This window comes from Trichosurus vulpecula, chromosome 9, assembly GCF_011100635.1.
Source record: "Trichosurus vulpecula isolate mTriVul1 chromosome 9, mTriVul1.pri, whole genome shotgun sequence".
NCBI lineage: Eukaryota > Metazoa > Chordata > Mammalia > Diprotodontia > Phalangeridae > Trichosurus > Trichosurus vulpecula.
Genome location: NC_050581.1, coordinates 144169268 through 144189140, shown reverse-complemented (window position 1 = coordinate 144189140; position 19873 = coordinate 144169268). Strand labels below are relative to the sequence as shown.

At 41.0% G+C, this 19873-nt stretch overlaps 1 protein-coding gene across 1 annotated transcript in view; it reads left to right on the top strand.

Moving 5' to 3' along the window:
* The first annotated feature begins 857 nt into the window (after positions 1 to 857).
* RAB7A (RAB7A, member RAS oncogene family) overlaps positions 858 to 19873 on the top strand; it is a 58807-nt gene continuing 39791 nt past the window's right edge. The window contains exon 1 of the mRNA XM_036739485.1: positions 858 to 1092. The gene's annotated coding sequence lies outside the window, so the exon portion shown is untranslated. The remainder of the gene's footprint in view (positions 1093 to 19873) is intronic.

The window sequence follows — 19873 nt, the reverse complement described above, 5'->3', positions numbered from 1 at the left end:
TGTAACCTCCTGGAGAGCGGAGGATGCCTAAGGTGAAAACCTTAGCTTCCCCAGCATCCACCAGCGAATGCCTATCACATCACAGTTATCACAGTCAGTCAGCTCAAACTCAACATGGCCAAGATCCGTCACCTGACTTGCTCATCTCTGGATGGCTCCGCTGTCCTTCCAGCCACCTGGGCCTGAATCCAAGCGTTCTTAGCCTTTCTCTGTGGCGTGCACCCCCTCTTTGGCACACTTCACAATAATGAATTTTTCAGTTAGAGGTTAGTGAAAACAGAAGAGTAACCCCGTCCCCTCCTCCCCATTCAAGCTCACGGGCCTCCTGAAAAGGAGGAGTTGGAATTCCTTAAAATGTAAGTTCCTCGAGGGCAGGAATTGCCTTATTTTTGTGTTTGTGCCTCGTGCTTTGCATGTAGTAAGTGCTAAATAAATGTTTTATTCGTGCATTCACCTTGCTTTAACACTAAGGTCTTTCTGAGCCTCATGGCTTGCCCATGAAACATCTCCAGCACCTGGCATTCAGTAGGCGCTTAATAAATCCTCATTGGACGAAGGGCGTGAATGAGAATCCTACAAGCACATGGAAGCCTAGGGCTCTGTTTGTGGCGGTGGGGACGCCATAGCATTGAGAAACGCAAGGAGAAACCGTCACTGCTTTCTTTTTTTCTCTCTCCGGGGTGGAGAGCCGAGGAGGTCAGCTTGGGGTCCAACATGGCGCCGCCCTTAGAGCGGAGTCTTCTCAGCACGGGGGCCGCCATCTTTTCTCACGTGACCTTCAGCGCGGCCGGGCCCGGCCGGTGTCAGGCGTGCGGACGTACGGGGCGGGCCCTGGCGTCGGGGGTCTCGTGACAGGCACTTCCGCTCGGGGCGGCGGCGGTGGCGGAAGTGAGAGCTGAGCCCTAGTGTTGGCCATAAAGCCCGAGGCGGCGACGGCGACGGTGGTGGAAGAAGGAGGAGGTGAAGGAGAAGGGAAACTCGTTGAGCGGACTTGGAGCGTCCCCTCCCTTGCTGCCCCGCTCGCCGAGCCCTCGAGACGCATCCGGCATCGCTCCCGAGCCCCCGGAGGAGCCGCCCGCCCTCTTGCCTGCGGTGAGCCGCGGGCCCAGCTGCCCCCTCCCTCCGTCCGGCCGCCCGCCCCCGGGCCCCCTCCGCCCTTCCCCCTCCGACTCCCCGCGTCCCTCGGGGCCGGGGCCTACCGAGGGTCCTAATTCTGGGACCGGGACTCCCGCCGTCCCGGCCCCCCCTGCTTCCCGGCAGTGAAGCGGGAGGTTCCGGGGTCTCGCGGGAGGTGTCCGAGCGCTGGTCAGGGGCCCGGAGCCGGTCGGAGGCAGCGGGATACTGACGGGCACGTCGCGGGGGGCTCGGGGCTCGCCCTTCTTTGCCTCGGGGGCCGCCCGGGGCCTGGGGATGGGGGCCAGGGCGGTCAGCTGTCTTGGACTTGTTTACTAGGCGCTTGGTGCCGGGAAGTGGGGAGGAAAGGGCAGCCGTCCAGCCGGCCTCCGGGGCCGCAGCACCCGCTGGGGGGAGGTTCGCGGAGCGGGGTGGCCGCCGAGGTCAGGTCGAGAAGGATTTCGGCCTTGTGCAGTGATGAAATTAGCATTGGTGGCTCCCCATCGACGAGGAGCAGGTCGTCTGTGCGGTGACAGTGACGACAAAACAGCAATTTTCGGTGACAGTTTCCCCGGGTGCAGTCGAGTGTGCGGGGATCTGTCACGAGTGTCAAGGCTGCGAGCCCATTAAGTTATTAAACTCGATTCTTTTGTTTGGGAGAGGCTTCCCCAGAACACCTGAGTCAAGCTGAATCAGTCCGAGTCATGTGGCCAGTATGCTTTTCCTTCGTGTTGTGTACATGTGAGACCCTTCGGGCCATGGAAGACAGAGGGCTTTTTGTGATCCACATGTGTTAACAAATCGTGGCTCCTTTATGGGGTGAAGTTCTAGAACTTTGGGGAGGAGATTAAATTTAGATCCTGCCCGGTAGCTTTCTCTGGTTATCCTACTGAGTTATGTATAGTAGGTTAAATATACATTTTGAATGGAATCCTGAAGCTTTCAGTGACTTTTCTTGTGATGTTTGATATTGTTTTTGAAAAAGCTTTTATAGAGCTGCTTCAACAGCAAGGAACAGTTCTTTTCTAAAGCCAGTAATTCAGCTGGTAGTTGCTACTTCAAGTACACTCTTGTATAGTGTCAGTAACTTAGGAGCACTTGAGTGCTGTCAGGATAACTAAGCTTTGTTAAAGGACAAACTGAGACTTGGCAGCTGGCCTTCTGTACCTGCTTGTTTCTATTACTATAATCTGAATTTTAACAAATCAGAGTGAAATAAGTGAAGATCTAATGTGTTTGAATGTTCATACTCCCTTTTAAAGTAAATCTTCTCCTCGGATACTGAAAGAATAAGTACTGTCCATTCCTTGTGACATTAGCAGCTGATTTAAACACATGACTTGTCATCCGTGGATTAATAAAGTCTGTCCGGAGTGTTATTCTTTTTAGAGAACTGAGGTCTTTCCAGATGTGCAGCATGAGAACTTGGTGTTAAGTAGGGTAACTTGCCCATAGTGAGTGTTCAAATATTTCATGATGAGTGAAATGGACCTTATATCAGGAGGCTAGAATAATTTGAGTTCGAATGGGTCTTCCTTAGCGAATGTTATTTTTAAAACTGTCTAATATTAAAAGCCTCATTGTGTGTGTACATGTATACACATACGTATGTGTGTATATGTTTGGCTTTAAAGAATGGTTTATAAGTAGAGTTTGTTTTTTGATTGGGAATTCCAGATGAAAGTAGAAGCAGAGATAGAAGTGTGGGAAAGAAGAGCTTCCCAATTTAACCTGAAATAGTAATTCCAGCTTTTTGTTGATTTTCATTCTAAAGTACTTTTTAGACTTCCTTGGATTTATAATGGAATATTACTATCAGGTACTGTTCTCCAGATTAAAAATGGCAAATTTTTTGTGTTCAAGAATTTGTGAGGAATACATTTGGATATCATAGAAACATACAGTGGAATGATTAAACTTTGGAAACATGCAAACTTATTCTCTGGAGGGGAACATGTAGACATAGCTGGGGAATAGCTATTACATTCTTTTTCTTATTTATATCAACCCAGATTACAAAGATGACACATGACAATTTAGGTTATGTTTGGAATTTGATGGGTTAGGGAAACATCTATTTAGGTTGAATTTTGAGGGAAACTAGTTAATATTGCCAGTGTATCTCTGTGACAAGTTACCCCTAGGACTTCAGTTGTTGCTTAAAGCATATCTTTAATTTGGAGGATTAACTACTATTCCTTGTCCTTGTTGCTTTAGTGGTGCTTTTTTATCAAATAAGTTCCTCATACCTGTTTTCTACTCATCTTCAGATGTTAATGACTTGTTTAAATGTACTTTACTCAAAAGGTTTGAAACAGTCACACTGGGTATAGGCTAGATTCTTGATTTCTTTAACTGAAGTGATTGAGGAGTTTGCACACTTGGAACAAATCCTATCAGCTACATTCAGCATATCTTTGTTAACATGTTGCACATGTGAAATGCCTACAGCTCTCATTCCTTTTTCTTAGTCCAAACAAGGATTTTTGTTGAGGGGTTTATAGCCAAGATGGTGTGGATCAGAGGGACATTGATGTTTCAGAAGAGCAGTATTTTGATACTGTTGTGTCTCATGTGCTTGTTTGCAATTATTTAGTGAAGGAACACTTGGATCTGAAGCAGCCTCGAAACAGTGATGCTTATTTTGTCTGCTTTTTTGAGTTAACTTTGTCTTTGGTTGGAAGACCTACGATCACAAAACCCCTCAGCCTTATGATACAACGTTGGAAAAATCAAAATACAAATAAATAAATGAATGCCCTCTCACACCCCCTTCTCCCAACCCAGCCATTTATTTAGCTTGAGGATTTTACCCTTCTTGAGCATGAACCAAATTTCGAAGAAAGCACTGTGAATTAAAGTTTATGGGTGTGGTCTGCATTTGATGTATCTTGTACAGTTGAATTAATGCAAAATACAACTGAGGTCTCAACAATGATTTTACCTGAGGTTTGTCCTTTGTACTTCCTGAAAACTGTCTAGCTCTCTGCTAATGAGCCCAGTATTAGTCCACAATCTAAAGTAATTTAAACATCGAGCTGTGACAAATTTTATTAGACACCGAACTAAGGAGCCAAGGGCTGGGAATGGAAACTAGGAGGAGGCTTCCTCCTTATTAAGACTAAACAATGGTTCACTTGGCACTGATGTCATCTTGTGAAGAAGGACTTAGGGGATAGAAATAAGTGCTTGCTTCTCTTTTCTTCTCAGACCCTGTATTCCAAAGCCTACTGTCTTACTGCTGCCTCTTATCTCATATATAACATTGTTATTGAATTCTCAGTTGCAGTTCTTTGGGTTATCAAACTACCATCTATTAATTCCATTTAAATAGATTTCTTTGCTCTTCCATCTGCAGTTTGCTGCAGTAACATTTTGCAATGTGTTAATCTCAGAATTACCTGCCCCCACATTTTCACTCTTCTTGCCATGGTTTTCTTCCCACTTTTTATACTGAACACAGGGAAAATAGTGTGCCTTTGCCTCTTGAAATTCTCTGAAACGTAATAGTGGTTAGTTGTATCAGCTACAAATCAAAGGTGAGTAGTATGTCATACAGATTTGAACAGGTCAAAGAAATGTTTGTCGAATTTGCCTCTTTTACTCCTTACAAAAATATATTTAAATTTGAAATCAGTTACAGTTCTGGGCTGCAGTTTCAAAAGCAACTTTAAAGAATAGCTGTTTTCAAAATATTTCATTTTGGGAGATAGTTTGAAAGTTTTGTTTCAGTCCTTCCTTGCTTACTTCATTGCAAATTCTTTACTTTATGCAAGAGGATAGAGGAACCTCTGGTATATGCTTTTTTTTTAGTGATGTCACCACTGCTGTGGAGATCAGTCTAACTGATTCTGCTTCCCGCTTTGCATAATGCCAAGCAGTATGAGTTCCTTGGACACAGCAAAATTGTGGCAACAAAATGAAAACTAATGTCCACTTTAGGAATTCTCCAATTTAATGAGTAAATTACATATAGCCTAGCTTGTTTTAGTGCTATTATGTGTATTAAAGGCGTGTCTCCCCTCCCCTTCTTTTTTAGTTGTCCTAATTGCTTTGTTGTTTATTTTTTTAAATATTTGTTTTCATCGACCAAAAACCACCTTCTTACCTCTCCTAAACCCCACCTTCCTGCCCCACCATTGAGAACACAATAAAAACAACCTATTACAAACATGAGTTGATTCATTCCATTGGTTATAATTCTTCATTACAACTGTTCAGTGTGATGGTATATGTAGAACCTACATTGGATTACATGCCGTTGGGGGGAGGAGTGGGAGAGAGAGAAAATTTGGAACCCAGATCGTTGTGGACTGAGTGTTGTAAACTAAAAAAAAAAAATGAATTAAAAAAAAAACATGAGGAGGGCATTGGTTTCTTTGCAGTAACTGCCCTATAGCTTTTGAGCTGGTCGTACCTGTATCAGGCTTATCTATTACATAGTTTATAAGGATGGAAGAGATCAACTATCTTTGTTTTTAAGATTTTAAAGAGAATCACTGTGGAAAATATTAATATATTATACTTTTATAGTACCTTAAATTTAGTAAAATGCTTTCTTCAACAGTCCTGCTAAGGACTGTTGTGCATGTGTTCTTTTACAGATGAGGAAACTGAAAGTCTGAGGTTAAGGGATTTGTCCAATAGAGAGTCCTATAGCTATTAAGTCTCTAAGGTAGGATTCGAACTCAGGTTTCCTGATTTCAGGGCCACAATTCTCAGCTGTTCCGTGGTGCCTACATGCTGTCCTTTGTATTCAGACTCTGGTATTTGTATCCATTTTAGTTTTTGTTTCTATCCTTTGGTAGACTGGAAGCTTCTTGCAGTCTTGGTTTAGTCATAGTGCTTGGCTGTGTCTTCCCTCACTTCTAGTCCCTCTTTTCCTGTGGGAAACAGCTCTGCCAAACCAGGGGGAGTAACTAATCTGCCCCAGGGTTCAGTAAAGTGTTCCAGGGAGCCCTCCCTGCGCTGTGCTGCTGCTGCAGATCTTTGTTCAAATGGAGCCGCCTTTCTGTGAATGTAGTTCAGTGAAGGAGAGGTGGGTACTGGCAGTGTGCTCAAACTTGGGTTGCTTGGTGCTGAGGAAGGGTGACTCAGAGCCTGCAGTCTATCTAGGGAACAAGACACACACAAACAAACAAAATATCAGAAAACACATATAAGGTAACACCTATGAGAATACAATCAGTGTAGTGAAAATTATAGAAATGCTAGGGGGGGATGTTGCAGGGTAGGTTTGATATGGATGGCATTAAACAAGAAATGGTAACATGCTCTTCATTTCTACCCCCAGACCCAGTATAGATTTTCATTATTCTTAAACATTTCAAATAATCAAAGTAAATTTGCTAGTCTAGATGTGTTGGCTAAATCCAGTAGCCTTTTCTAATCCCTCAATCTTTACCGTTCTACATTGTTTAACATCATCCCCTCCCAGATGGTGTTGCCTTTATTTACATTTCTTGATTTTCTTTTCTTGACACTATTTTCTCTGGGTTCTTCTACCTGTTTGACCACTGTGCTGCCCAGTCTCCTTTATTGAGCCATCTATCTCAGGTTCCCTCTCCATCCCCAAGTAACTGGATATACCTGAAAACTCTGTTTTTTTGCTTTCTCTGTTCACTGGCTGAGCCTGTGGGTTCAGTTATCACCTCCACGCAGATGATTGATCTGTGTATCATGTCTTTGTTCCTCTCCTGAGCTCCAGTTCCTCATCACTCAACAAGCAAATGTTAAGCTCCTACTATAAAGGTACATGATTTTTGTTGTTATTCATTCCCTTCAATTATGTCCAACTCTTTGTGACCCCGTTTGGGGTTTTCTTAGTGACCTGCCCAGAGTCACACAGCTAGCAAGTGTCTGAGGTCAGATTTGAACTCGGGAAATGAGTATGAGGCTTCCTGATTCTAGGCCTGCCACTGTATCCACTGGACCACCTATGTACCAGATACTTGGTTCCTGGCCAGCAAGTGCTTATATTCTTTTGGGGAGCGGGGGGACTAGGTGGGGATCACATGACACGTATAGGTAAAGTTATGTAGTGGGGGGAGCACTAGTACCTAGAAGTAGAAAGGGCCTCGAACTTAAGGTGGAAACAAAGAGGGATTATATTCTATGCCTATGCAGAGGCCTGGAGAAAATTAGTGGAATACTGTATGTAAGGATCCTCAAGGTGGTCAGGGTAGTCAGACAGTACAGTGGATAGTGTTGGACTTGTAATCAGGAAGACCTGGGTTCAAATCTTGCCTCAGATACTACCTAGCTACATGACCCTGGGCAAGTAAGTCTCTTCTCAGCTTCATCTGTAAAGTGGGAGATGCTTTAGTATCTGCCTCAGAGAGTTGTGAGGAACAAATAAGATAGCACGTAAAACACTTTGCAAACCTTAAAGTGCTATATAAATCCTACCTGTTATTATAGCTATTAATATGTAGAGTGTTGAAGGGGAATAATGCACAGTATAGTGGAAAGATAGTCTGGAATTGGGTTGTGTAGGGCTTTAAATGTCAAATATAAGATTTGTGTTTTATCCGAGACAATAGTCACCAAGTTTTTTGAGCAGGAGTTACATGATCAGACCCTTTAGGTATATTACTTTGCTGCTGTGTGGAGGATAGACTGGAGCCTCCCAGAATAGGAGGCTATTTTTAATTGTTCTACTAATAGGTTATATGGACCTAGACTCTGGCTCTGTAAGCAGAGAAGGGAATTGATGCCAGAGATTTCGTGGATGGAGAATTGACAGGATGTAGGAGGGAAGAGCTGAGGATGATTCGGAGGTTTCAGCCTGGGTGACTAGAAAGATAGGAAGTTCAGAAGAAGGGGAAGATAACAGATTTGGTTTTGGATATAAGGGGTTTGAGGTGTCCACAGGATATCTAGGGAAAAGTGTCCCATAGGTGGTTGGTACAACTTTTCAATAGATATCCCATAGACATTTGGAACTCAGCAAGTCCAAAACAACTTGTTATCTTTTATGTTAAGCTTCCACCCACCAACCCCGCACACCCCCCAAAAAAAAGATTCCAGTAGCTCCCTCTGTTGGGTGTAGGTAGTTTCTTTTCAGTAACTTAGGCTCTTGCCACATGGGTCTGCTTGCTGTTCTCCAACCATGACATTGTTTCTCCTTTCTCTGTGCCTTTGCACAAATTATCCCTCAGGTCTGGCATCGTGGATCCCTAGTTTCCTTTAAAATTTAGTTCAAGCCTCAGGTCCTAACCTCCTCCCTGAGGTCTTTCCATATTGTCTGACTACTAGTGCCCTCACTAGATTACTGTATTATTTAATAATAATAATAATAATAATAGCTAGTATTTACGTAGTGCTTACTATGTGCCAAGCACTGATCCTCACAACATCTCTTTGAGGTCAGTGCTGTTATTATCCTCCTTTTACAGATGAGGGAATTGAGGCAAACAGAAATTAAGTGCCTTGTCCCAGTCACAAAGCGAGTATGTCTGGAATCAGATTTAAAATTAGGTCTTCCTGACTGTCAGGCCAGTACTCTATACTGTGCCTGCTATCTGCCTGTTAGTGTGCTCCTTGAGGATAGGGACTGCTTTGCAGTCTTTTATTCCCACTACCTAGCATAGTGGCTGGCATGTTGTTGGTGCTTAATAAATGCATTTTGTTGTTGAAAAACAGCAATTTTTTAAAAATTCCTTTTCTAGGTTTGATCTTTTCTTCTCCTTGTCCATTCAGATCATGTTTTGAAGAAGTTTCAGCAGCATTATATTAATTCACGTATTTGTATTGTTAAAAATTATTACTTTAATCTCACCTTGAGTTTGTTTTTCTGTCACTAATTTGAACCTGTTCCTGCTGGTAGCACTAGCTCACATACTGGACTGTAATATCTCTGAGGTGTGAGTCTTTCATAGTAGATAGTATCAGCAGCATTCAGTGCACTTCACTTTGACTTGGTAAGAATAGTCCCCATACTGTTAAAATTACTTGTTAAAAATGATGTAGCATTTTGACTGCAGTTGGTAGTAGTGGCAGCTTTTGCCTTTAACAAACTATTGTGTAGATTACATATGATGTTTCATACAATGTCTCTGTTGAATAAATTTATAATGTTCTCATCCTACAGAGTAAATTTCTACACAGTATACTGGTTGTGATTTTTGTTACAGTGTGGATAGGTGTGCTGGGATTTTAAGCTTTTCAGAGAGAAATTGAAAAAGAATATCTCATTGAGGGTTGTGGGATGGGGAATAAAGATGTGTTCCCTCTGGGAGTTTATATTCTTTACTAAAGGAGATATTACCTTACTATATTGAAAGGTAGTTAAAAATATGTGTCACAAATTAAATGCTGTAGAAATTTTTACAATTTAAAAAATTTTTAATTTTTTTTTCTTCCCCCACCCACACACCATGGAAAGAAAAAATGTTTTAACAAATATGCGTAGTCAAGCAAAACAAATTCACACATTGACTATCCAAAAAATGTCTCATTGAGCCTTATTCTGTCATAATCAGGAGGGAGGTGGGTAGCATGCTTTATTAGCAGTTTTCTGGAATCATGGTTGGTGGCTTTTTTTTTTTTACAATGTTATTGTATAAATTGTTCTGACTACTTTGCATCAATTCATCTAAGTCTTCCTAAGTTCCACTGGAACTGTCCCTTTCATAATTTCTTATGACAGAGTAGCATTTTATTACATTCACATGCTGTAATTTGTTTAGATAGCCCCTTAGTTTCCAGGTTTTTGCTGCTACAAAAGGAGGTGCTGTAAATATTTTTGTACATATGGGTCCTTTTTCCTTGATCTCTGGGGTATAGACCTAGAAGTTGTTGGGCTAAAAGATATGTAGAGTTGAATGACTTTTTGGACATAGTTATAAATTGCTTTCCAGACTGACTGGACCAATTTATAACTCTACCAATACGCTTGTTTTTGTATAGTCTCTCCAACATTGGTCATTTTCCATTTTTGTCAGCTTTTCTTAGCATCCAGAGGTAAAACCTCAGAGCTGCTCTTAATTTGCATTTTCCCAATTAATTATTATTGATTTGGAGCAGTTTTTTTGTGACTTGATAGCTTAGATTTCTTCCTTCAAATGTTGTCTTATTCATATCCTTTGACCATTTATCAGTTGGGGAAATGCTGTAGGAACTAAGATGTCAGATGACTTTGAGCAGATTAATAGGGGACAGCTAAATGAAGGAGGTAACATTTGAGCTAGGTATCAAAGAATGTGTAGGATTTATAAGTTGTGTGTGTGTGTGTAAGATTTCAGTTGAAAGCAGCAACAAAGAAGGGTAGGAAAGAGTCAAGTAAGAGTGATGATTTTAGTTTGTTTTTCAAGCAGTAGAAGGTGATGTGAGAAAGGTAGGTTGGGATCCTAGAATGGTTGAGTTCCTGGAATGCCTGGAGGAAGAACATATCTTATTCAGTAAGTACTAGGAAACCACAGAATGCTTTTAATCAGGGAAACATGCAAAATGATGCTTTGGAAGGGGCAATATAGTAGTTGGAAGGACTAAGTTAGTCTGGAGGGCTTGACTTTTTCCTTTTAAGTGTCTGAGGCCAGATTTGAACTCAGAAAGATGAGTCTTTCTAACTTCAGACCTGGTCCCCTATCTACTGCATCACCTACCTGCTCAGAGGAAAAGTCAAATAAAGTGATCAGTAAAGCTATTAGTCAGAGGAAACAGAGTGGTGGTGGCGTTTGTCCTTCATTCTCAGAGTGGACCATGACATCAGGAAGGTGATGATGCCATGACTTGCAAGTGAATTGGATTTAAGTGAGGGAGGGCTTTGCAAAGTCACCAGCCTCACTTTCTCCTCCATCTGAGTCCAGTGGCAAGATACAGATTAGGAGAACTGGAGATGGTTCTTTGCTAAATCACCCCCCTTCCCCCCCCCCCAAGCCAAGTATGTGTAGATCCCTGGAGTATGCCACTGGAGACCTGCTGCATGTTGATAATATCTCTTTGAGACCTGCCATCCATCCAGTTTTGAATCCATTTGATTATGTTATCATCTAATCCATATTTTTCCATCTTCTCCCCAAGAACAGTATAAGATAACTTTATCTAAAACTTTGCTAAAATTTTGGCCAGCTAAATCCCTAGCATTCCTCTCATCTACTGGTTTAGTAATCCTGTTAGAAGGTGGTTCAGTGGATAGAGTGCCTGGAGTCAGGAAGATTTCATTTTCTTGAATTCAAATATGGCCTCTGCAAAAATCTGGTCACAATAGTTGTGTGACCCTAGGCAAGTCATTTAACCCTGATTGCCTCATTTTCCTCATCTTTAAAATGAGCTGGAGAAGGAAATGGCAAACCACTCCAGCATCTTTGCCAAGGAAACCCCAAATGGAGTGGAGAGTTGGCCACAACTGAACAACAGTCCTATCAAAGGAATATGAGGTTAATCTGACATGACTTGTTTAAGCCATTCTAGTTCTTTACATTCACCAGTTCCCTTTTCTAAGTATTTGCCAACCATTTCTTTAATGATTCTTTGTAGACATTTTCCCAGGAAATAAAGTCAAGCTCATTGACCCCAAATTTGCAATCCTGTATTGCCAGGGCAATATTCACAACGATTGCTATTTTTATAAGTATGCCTGCATGGTTCCGAATCATAAAATATAACAGATTTCTGCATATAGAAGACAGAAGCAAAACGTTTATTCAGACACCAGAAAGCCAGATCCAAAACCAGTAAGTCCAATTCATCCAAGCAAAAAAGAAGTTAAAACACATTACCACCACAGAGAGCAGCTCCATTCCATGGCCTCCCCCATGCCCCTTTGCTGGCGCCTTCTCAACAAACACTCACAGCAAGCTGCCTGCCTCCTTTCCCTTCCTCAGCTCCAACTGCTCTGACCAGCTTCCTTCCTGCTCCACCCTTTCCTGTTCCACTATTTCAGCAAGCTCCTCCCACCACATGTGACTTAGTTTTCCTGTGGTGTAAGCAGGTCACATGGGCCTATTAATGGATGGGAAGATCTTCGAATTTACATTACCATTACAAATCCCTTACCCCCACTTTTTAAAGTCAGGACATTCATCCTTTTGCAAGCTTTGCGGTACCTCTTCTCTTTTTCATTCCCATCTGCCAGTCCTTTCAGGACTTAAGGAGGTAATTCATTCTGGTCAGATGACAAATTCATCAAGGACAGCTGACTTGAAACTAGTTGGGGAACATTTAGCATGCTAGAGAGTAGTAGCAGCCTGGTAGCAATCAGAGTAATGACTGGTCCATTTTGCTTAAACTCTTTTTCTTCTCTTTATAAAATGTTTTGTTAGGCACTTAATATTGAACAGCAATACAGACTTGTTTATTGACTTCATCTTTTCATTGCCCTTTGGTTTTTGCATTCATTTAGCAATACATGTTTCTTACCATCACTTAAAAAGACAGTTTAGCAAAATCAGTGCAGTTACTGAGCACGACAGTATATGTAATATTTAGTATCCATAGTCTCCCACTTTTGCAATGAAGGGGGGTCAGTTCATTTTTTTCAACTGTTTTACACTGTTCAGTGTTGTTTTATTGTTCTTTTTGTTCATGTTGTAGCTATTGTATTTTTCTGATTCCATATTAGTTTGGACAAACCTTCCCATAGTTCTCTGAATTCTTCACATTTGTTGTTCTTGAAGTTTAATGGTTCTTTTTTTAAATTTTATTTTCAATCTGCAAACATTCTCCTCACTATTCCACCCATCTCCAATTAAGAAAGAAAAACACATCCTCTTCTACAAATACATGTGGTCAAAACAAGCAAATTTCCAGTGACCTTGGGGGGGAAAGTTTCATTTCAAACTCAGAGTCATTCCCCTCTCTAACAGGAGGTTCATCATTAGACCTGTAGTCGGTACCGTATGCTGATCAGAGTACTAAGTCTTTGAAAGTCGTTTGTCTTTACAATATTGTTTTCATTGTATAATTTGTTCTGGTTCTCCTCACTTTGTATCAGTTCATACAAGTCTTCCTAGGTTTCTCTGAAACCCGTTCCTTCATCATTTCTTAGAGCACAATAACATTCCATTATATATACCATAACTTGTTCACTATTCCTCAAATTGGTGAACCAGCATCCCCTCCCCCCTTTCCAATTCTTCACTATCACCAAAAGAACTTTTAATTTCTGTAATCCTGTGTTTGCACTTCACAGTCGCTACAAAATTTGATCTTTTCAACTGGAATGTTTGGAAGTATTCTTTCACTAAAGATCCATTTTCGCTGTTTTGCTGAGTAAGTTATTTTTTGTGTAAGTTAGAATTCTTTGCCCTCTGGAATATTGATTCTAAGCTCTCCACTCCATGATAGTGGTAGCTGCTAAATCACATACGATCCTGACTGTGGCTCTTCAGGTACTTTAATTCTTTCTTCCTGGCTACTTGCAGGGTTCCTTGACTTTGGCTCTAATATTTCTGGGAGTTTTTAGAGTTCCTTTCAGGACGTGATCTGTAAAGTCTTTGTATTTTCACTTTGCCCTCTGTTTCTAAGAGCATTGAGCAGTTTTCTTTTTTTTTTTTTTAATCTTTTTTTTAAATTTAGTTTTCAGCATTGATTTTCACAAGAATTTGAATTACAAATTTTCTCCCCATTTCTACCCTCCACCCCCACTCCAAGATGGCGTATATTCTGGTTGCCCTGTTCCCCAGTCAGCCCTCCCTTCTGTTACCCCACTCCCCTCCCATCCCCTTTTCCTTTCCTTTCTTGTAGGGCAAGATAAATTTCTACGCCCCATTGACTGTGTATCTTATTTTCTAGTTGCATGCAAAAACTTTTTTTTTGTTTTTGAACATCTGTTTTTCAAACTTTGAGTTCCAAATTCTCTCTCCTCTTCCCTTCCCACCCATCCTCCCTAAGAAGTCAAGCAATTCAACATAGGCTACATGCATATCATTATGTATGACCCTTCCACAATACTCATGTTGTGAAAGACTAACTATATTTTGCTCCTTCCTATCCCCCTTTATTCAGTTTTCTCCCTTGACCCTGTCCCTTTTCAAAAGTGTTTGCTTTTGATTACCTCCTCCCCCTATCTGCCCTCCCTTCTATCATCCCCCTTTTTTATCTCCTTCCTCCTTCTTTCCTGTGGGGTAAGATACCCAATTGAGTGTGTATGGTATTCCCTGCTCAGGTCAAATCTGATGAGAGCAAGATTCACTCATTCCCCCTCACCTGCCTTCTCTTCCCTTCCTACAGAACTGCTTTTTCTTGACACTTTTATGTGAGATAATTTACCCCATCCTATCTCTCCCTTCCTCCCTCTCTCAACATATTCTTCTCTCATCCCTTAATTTGATTTTATTTTTTTAGGTATCATCCCTTCATATTCAACTCACCCTGTGCCCTCTATCTATCTATCTATCTATCTATCTATCTATCTATCTATCTATCTATATATATACACACACACACACACACACACACACACACACATATACATGTATGTATATTCCCTTCAGCTACCCTAATACTGAGGTCTCATGAATTTCACACATCATCTTTCCATGTAGGAATGTAAACAAAACAGTTCAGCTTAAGTGAGTCCCTTATGATTTCTCTTTCTTGTTTACCTTTTCATGCTTCTCTTGATTCTTGTGTTTGAAGGTCAGATTTTCTATTCAGCTCTGGTCTTTTCACTGAGAAAGCTTGAAAGTCCTCTGTTTTACTGAAAGTCCATATTTTGCCTTGGAGCATGATACTCAGTTTTGCTGGGTAGGTGATTCGAGGTTTTAATCCTAGCTCCATTGACCTCCGGAATATCGCATTCCAAGCCCTTCGATCTCTTAATGTAGAAGCTGCCAGATCCTGGGTTATTCTGATTGGGTTTCCACAATACTCAAATTGTTTCTTTCTGGCTGCTTACAGTATTTTCTCCTTGATCTGGGAGCTCTGGAGTTTGGTGACAATATTCCTAGGAGTTTTCTTTTTGGAGTCTTTTTCAGGAGGCAATCAGTGGATTCTTTCAATTTCTATTTTACCCTCTGGCTCTAGAATATCAGGGCAGTTTTCCTTGATAATTTCTTGAAAGATGGTATCTAGGCTCTTTTGTTGATCATGGCTTTCAGGTAGTCCAGTAATTTTTAAATTATCTCTCCTGGATCTATTTTCCAGGCCAGTGGTTTTTCCGTTGTCTTCCATTTTTTCATTCCTTTGGGTCTGCTTTACAATATCTTCATTTCTCATAAAGTCACTAGCTTACACTTGCTCCAGTCTAATTCTTAAGGTAGTATTTTCTTCAGTGGTCTTTTGGACCTCCTTTTCCATTTGGCTGATTCTGCCTTTCAAGGCATTCTTCTCCTCATTGGCTTTTTCGAGCTCTTTTACCATTTGAGTTAGTCTATTTTTAAGGTGTTATTTTCTTCAGTATTTTTTTGGGTCTCCTTTAGCAAGTCATTGACTTGTTTTTCATGATTTTCTCACATCCTTCTCATTTCTCTTCCCAATTTTTCCTCTACTTCTCTAACTTGCTTTTCCAAATCCTTTTTGGGCTCTTCCATGTCCTGAGACCCAGTTCATGTTTTTCTTGGAGGCTTTTGATTTAGGCTCTTTGACTTTGTTGACTTCTTCTGGCTGTATGTTTTGGTCTTCTTTGTCACCAAAGAAAGAGTCTGAATCTGAGTCTGTTTTCACTGCCAACTACTTGACTCTTGAGCTTTTTGTCAGGGTATGGCTGCTTGTAGAATAGAGAGTACTTTGTCCCAACCTTGAGGGGCTGCGCTGTTGTTTTCAGAGCTATTTCTACACAGCAAGCTCTGCCACACCAGTGCTCCTCCTCCCCCAAGAACCACCAACCCGGACCACAACTCAGATCTAAGCAGGCCCTGCGCTCCCACTCTGATCCACCACTTAATTCCTCCCACCAGATGAGCCTGGGGCTGGAAGCAACTGCAGCTGTAGCTCTGGAAGCAGCCTCAGAGTTGTACCACCTCTGCCTCCCCGGGGCAGTGGCCCACAACCAACTCCTTTCACTCTGTCCCTGCAGTTTTTCCCACTAACCTTCTCTGTTGTCTTTGGTGTTTGTGGGCTGAGAAGTCTGGTAACTGCCACAGCTCACTGATTCAGGGCGCTAGGGCCTGTTCCGCCTGGCTTCTAGTCTGGTTGGTCTGGGCTCGTCCCATGCTGGTCTCTGCTCTGCTCCACTCCTAGTACAGTGCAGTAGACCTTACCCAGCCACCATCCAGGCTGTCCCTGGGCTGAAGCCCTGCTTCCCTGTGCTATTTCATGGGTTCTGCAGTTCTAGAATTTGTTCAGAGCCATTTTTATAGGTGTTTGGAGGGTCCTGGGGGAGAGCTTTAGGCAAGTCCCTGCTTTCCAGCCGCCATCTTTCTAGTATAGTTCTTTAAATGGAATTACTAAATAAATAAAAAAGTTCCTCCAAAACTTGATCGTGTGGATTAGACTTTTTACGCTAATTCTAAACAGCTATTCTAGTTCTTTAATTATTTTGGAATTTTGTTGTGCCAGATACCATATAAAATTATTAAGCTTAAAGTGAATAGGATCTATAGGTGGATACCTTCTAAGTATATTTGCTTATTGAGTTAGTATGGCTGTTGAGTCCTGTCATTAAGAGCTCATAGTGATTTTTGTAATATCTTAACTGGCATGATAACACCATTGAAAACTGAAGTAAGTCCTCCAGACTGCTGTGCTGGCACCTGCAAAATGTTTAAACCTGGAAAAGAGCTTCTACCATGATGGAGAGAGGAATCCTTAATGTGGAAGGACATGGGCAAGCATTTTACAGGATGGAAAAGAATGAATAGTTTGCTATCTGTACTGATAGAGAGAATATTGTCATGGAAGTCACATATTTCTTTGGGGAGGTAGAGGATGAGGGAATAGAACCTTACACCAAGTACAAGTAATCAAGGCGGTTTACTGGACTTATTTTTTCTTAACATTGAATCAGTGCTGGACAGAAAGGCAGGCACTTGAATGTTTTTTTTTTTTTTTAATTCCACCTCTTAGTCCCAGTCACTTAGTTTATGCTGTTGAAACTAATTTAAGAAGCCAATAGAATTTAAAGACTTTAGAAAGCAGTAGTATTTAAAGCACTAAATTTGGAATTTGAAGTATCCTTCCCTTGCCCTCTGCTTTTTTTCCTTGCAGCATTTGAAAGTACAAAATTCAAAACTTTATAGGCTCTAAATTGTGTTTTGTTTTGTTTTGTTTTGTTTTAAAGAAGAAAGTCTGGGGCAGCTAGGTGGTACAGTGAGTAGAGCACCAGCCCTGGAGTCAGGTGAGTTCAAATTCAGCCTCAGACACATGACACACTTACTAGCTGTGTGACCTTGGGCAAGTCACTTAAACCCAATTGCCCAGCCTTCCCCCCTGCAAAAAAAAAAGAGAGAGAGAGAGAGAAGGAAGTCCAAGGTAAGAAAAATTTTCATTTTTCCCCCTGAAAAATAAAAGGGTGGGGTTACACCATTGTTTTTTCAACTTAATTTTGCCAAGGAACATTTTGTAGAGACTTTTGAAGTACATCGATCGACATGACTCATAAATTCTGGTTTGGGAAGGAGAGAGTCTGGGCCTATATATCCTGGGAAAGAAGGAAGGATTGGGTAGTTTTTGGAGCAAAAATAAGAATAATCTCACCTAAAAATATGCCAATGGTGATTTTTGATAGAATTTCATTTTAGTTACATATGAAAAATCACTAGTATTAAAATGTTCTTTAAGACCCTTTATTCACATCATGTAGAATATAGTTTGGGAAACAAGTTAAATGTATCTCAGGTATCTGATTGCTATGATAACTTCAGTGTTTTGCTTGCTCTACTTCTTCATCCCAGTTGACCTACACTTTTAAATTTAAATTGTCTAAAAAGAAACCATTAAGTCATATTTTATCTTTAGTGCTTTTTAAAAGGAATACTGGTGGATTGATCTGTCTGAGGGATGTTAGATTTCTAAACACTCAATTTTTCTGAGAAGATTAAATCCTTTTGCTTTTAGGACTCTAAAACAAGTACTGTCTAAACTTCAGTAGGCAGCTGTTGCTTCACGTTGTACCTATATATACAATATAACCATTCGTTTTTCCTCCTGTTAACTGATTCTTCCCCAAATGGCCTTACCTTGCAGCTTGCAATATGTGTATATGTATGTATACATACAAAAACATACATGTACACACGTACACATCAGCAAACTGACTTTTCTCTTTCTGCCCTCTCCCTTGCTAGTTCCTCTCCCTCCTCAGATTATGTCACATGTACTGATGTGTAAATGTGTTGTAGTTTTCCAATAAGTTGTAAGTTCCATAAGGGCAGAGTTGGTGGCATTCTGTGTTTTTTTGTTTTGTTTTGCCGTGTTACCACACACTGCTTTGCACCCAGTAGACACTGGAACTCCTGTAGTTGAAGACTTGAGGCTGTTGGGGTACTTTGGAGGAAAGTGATCACTGTTGAGCACTCACTTTATTAAAGCCTCTGTACTTGTTAGGGGATAATGTCTTCTGAGTCTCTAAAAGTATGGGGCCAAACAAGGGTCTTTAGAGCTGAAAATTTGTATCTGGCTTGGAGCAAATATTGTTTTTAGGGAAGTAACAGAGGAGGTATATCCCCATGAATAATGTCTGGATACTTAAGTGTAGAGCAAGATACAAATGGAGTTCACTCACAGTGCTGAAGGGATGCCAGGAAGTAATATATTGGGAGAATTCCCTTTTTGAAAGAAGGGAAGAACATGGTTGGTGAGAAAAAAAAAAGGTAATTCATGTGGGAAGAATGGATTGAACAGAGATTGAAGCAAGCATGTTTGAAGATGACAAATTTGGGAAATGGATGGAGTTGTTGGAGGGTATTGGAATACCGATAGTACCAATTCATTGGCGGTTAGGTCGTTTTTCACTCACATCTGACTATCTTGGACCCCCATTTGGGGTTTTCTTTGCAAAGATACAGGAGTGGTTTGCCTCAGCTCATTTTACAGATGTGGAAACTGAGACAAACAGGGATAAGTGACTTACTCAGAGTCATGCAGCTAGTAAGAATCTGGTGCTAGATTTGAACTCAGATCTTCCTGACTTCAAGCCCAGAGCTCCAGCCATTGTACCACCTAGCTGCCAGTCCTATATATTTTATGCACTTAAAAACATCCTGAGAAGAGGTTCATCAGACTGTCAAAGAGATCCAGTACCCAAAAGGGTTTAAATAAACCCCTGCATTAGATGGTCTGGGGTGGGGGGGTCTTTTAAGATTTTTTTTTTCTGATATCTGTGTAAAATAGCCTAAGGAGTGGGGTAGTTAGAGTTGGCCAGATGTGAAGTAATGACCTGAACTAAGTTTTGTAGCTTTTGAAATAAAAAGTCAGGAGATTTGAAACTTAAATTTGTTATCTTAAAACTTTAAAATAATTTTCTCACATGAATCAATAGAAAAGGGTAGTAGTAAATTTGATTTGGGGGAAGGGGCATGCTAGTAAAAAAAGTTTGTAATTTTAGAACTAGGATGGATATGAGAAAAATCTATCTAACCTCTTTTTATAAATTAAGAAATGAGGGCTTAAAGAAGTCAAGTGATTTTGCCCTGTAGCAAGAGATGGTGGGAAAGAACCTGAGAGGCCTGGTCTGCATTTTCTACTGCCTGCTTAGAGAAGCTGTGTTCTAGAGAATGTGTGGTAGGTAGAGACTGCTTATTGTAACCTCTGGTGTAGGAAAAAGAAGCAGAAAAGACCTTGATTCAAGTCTTTGTTCTGATACTCTGTGGCTCTGGGCAAGTCTTGTCACTTTATTCATATCTCTAACTACATAGAAAAAGGTATTTTTTATAATCTC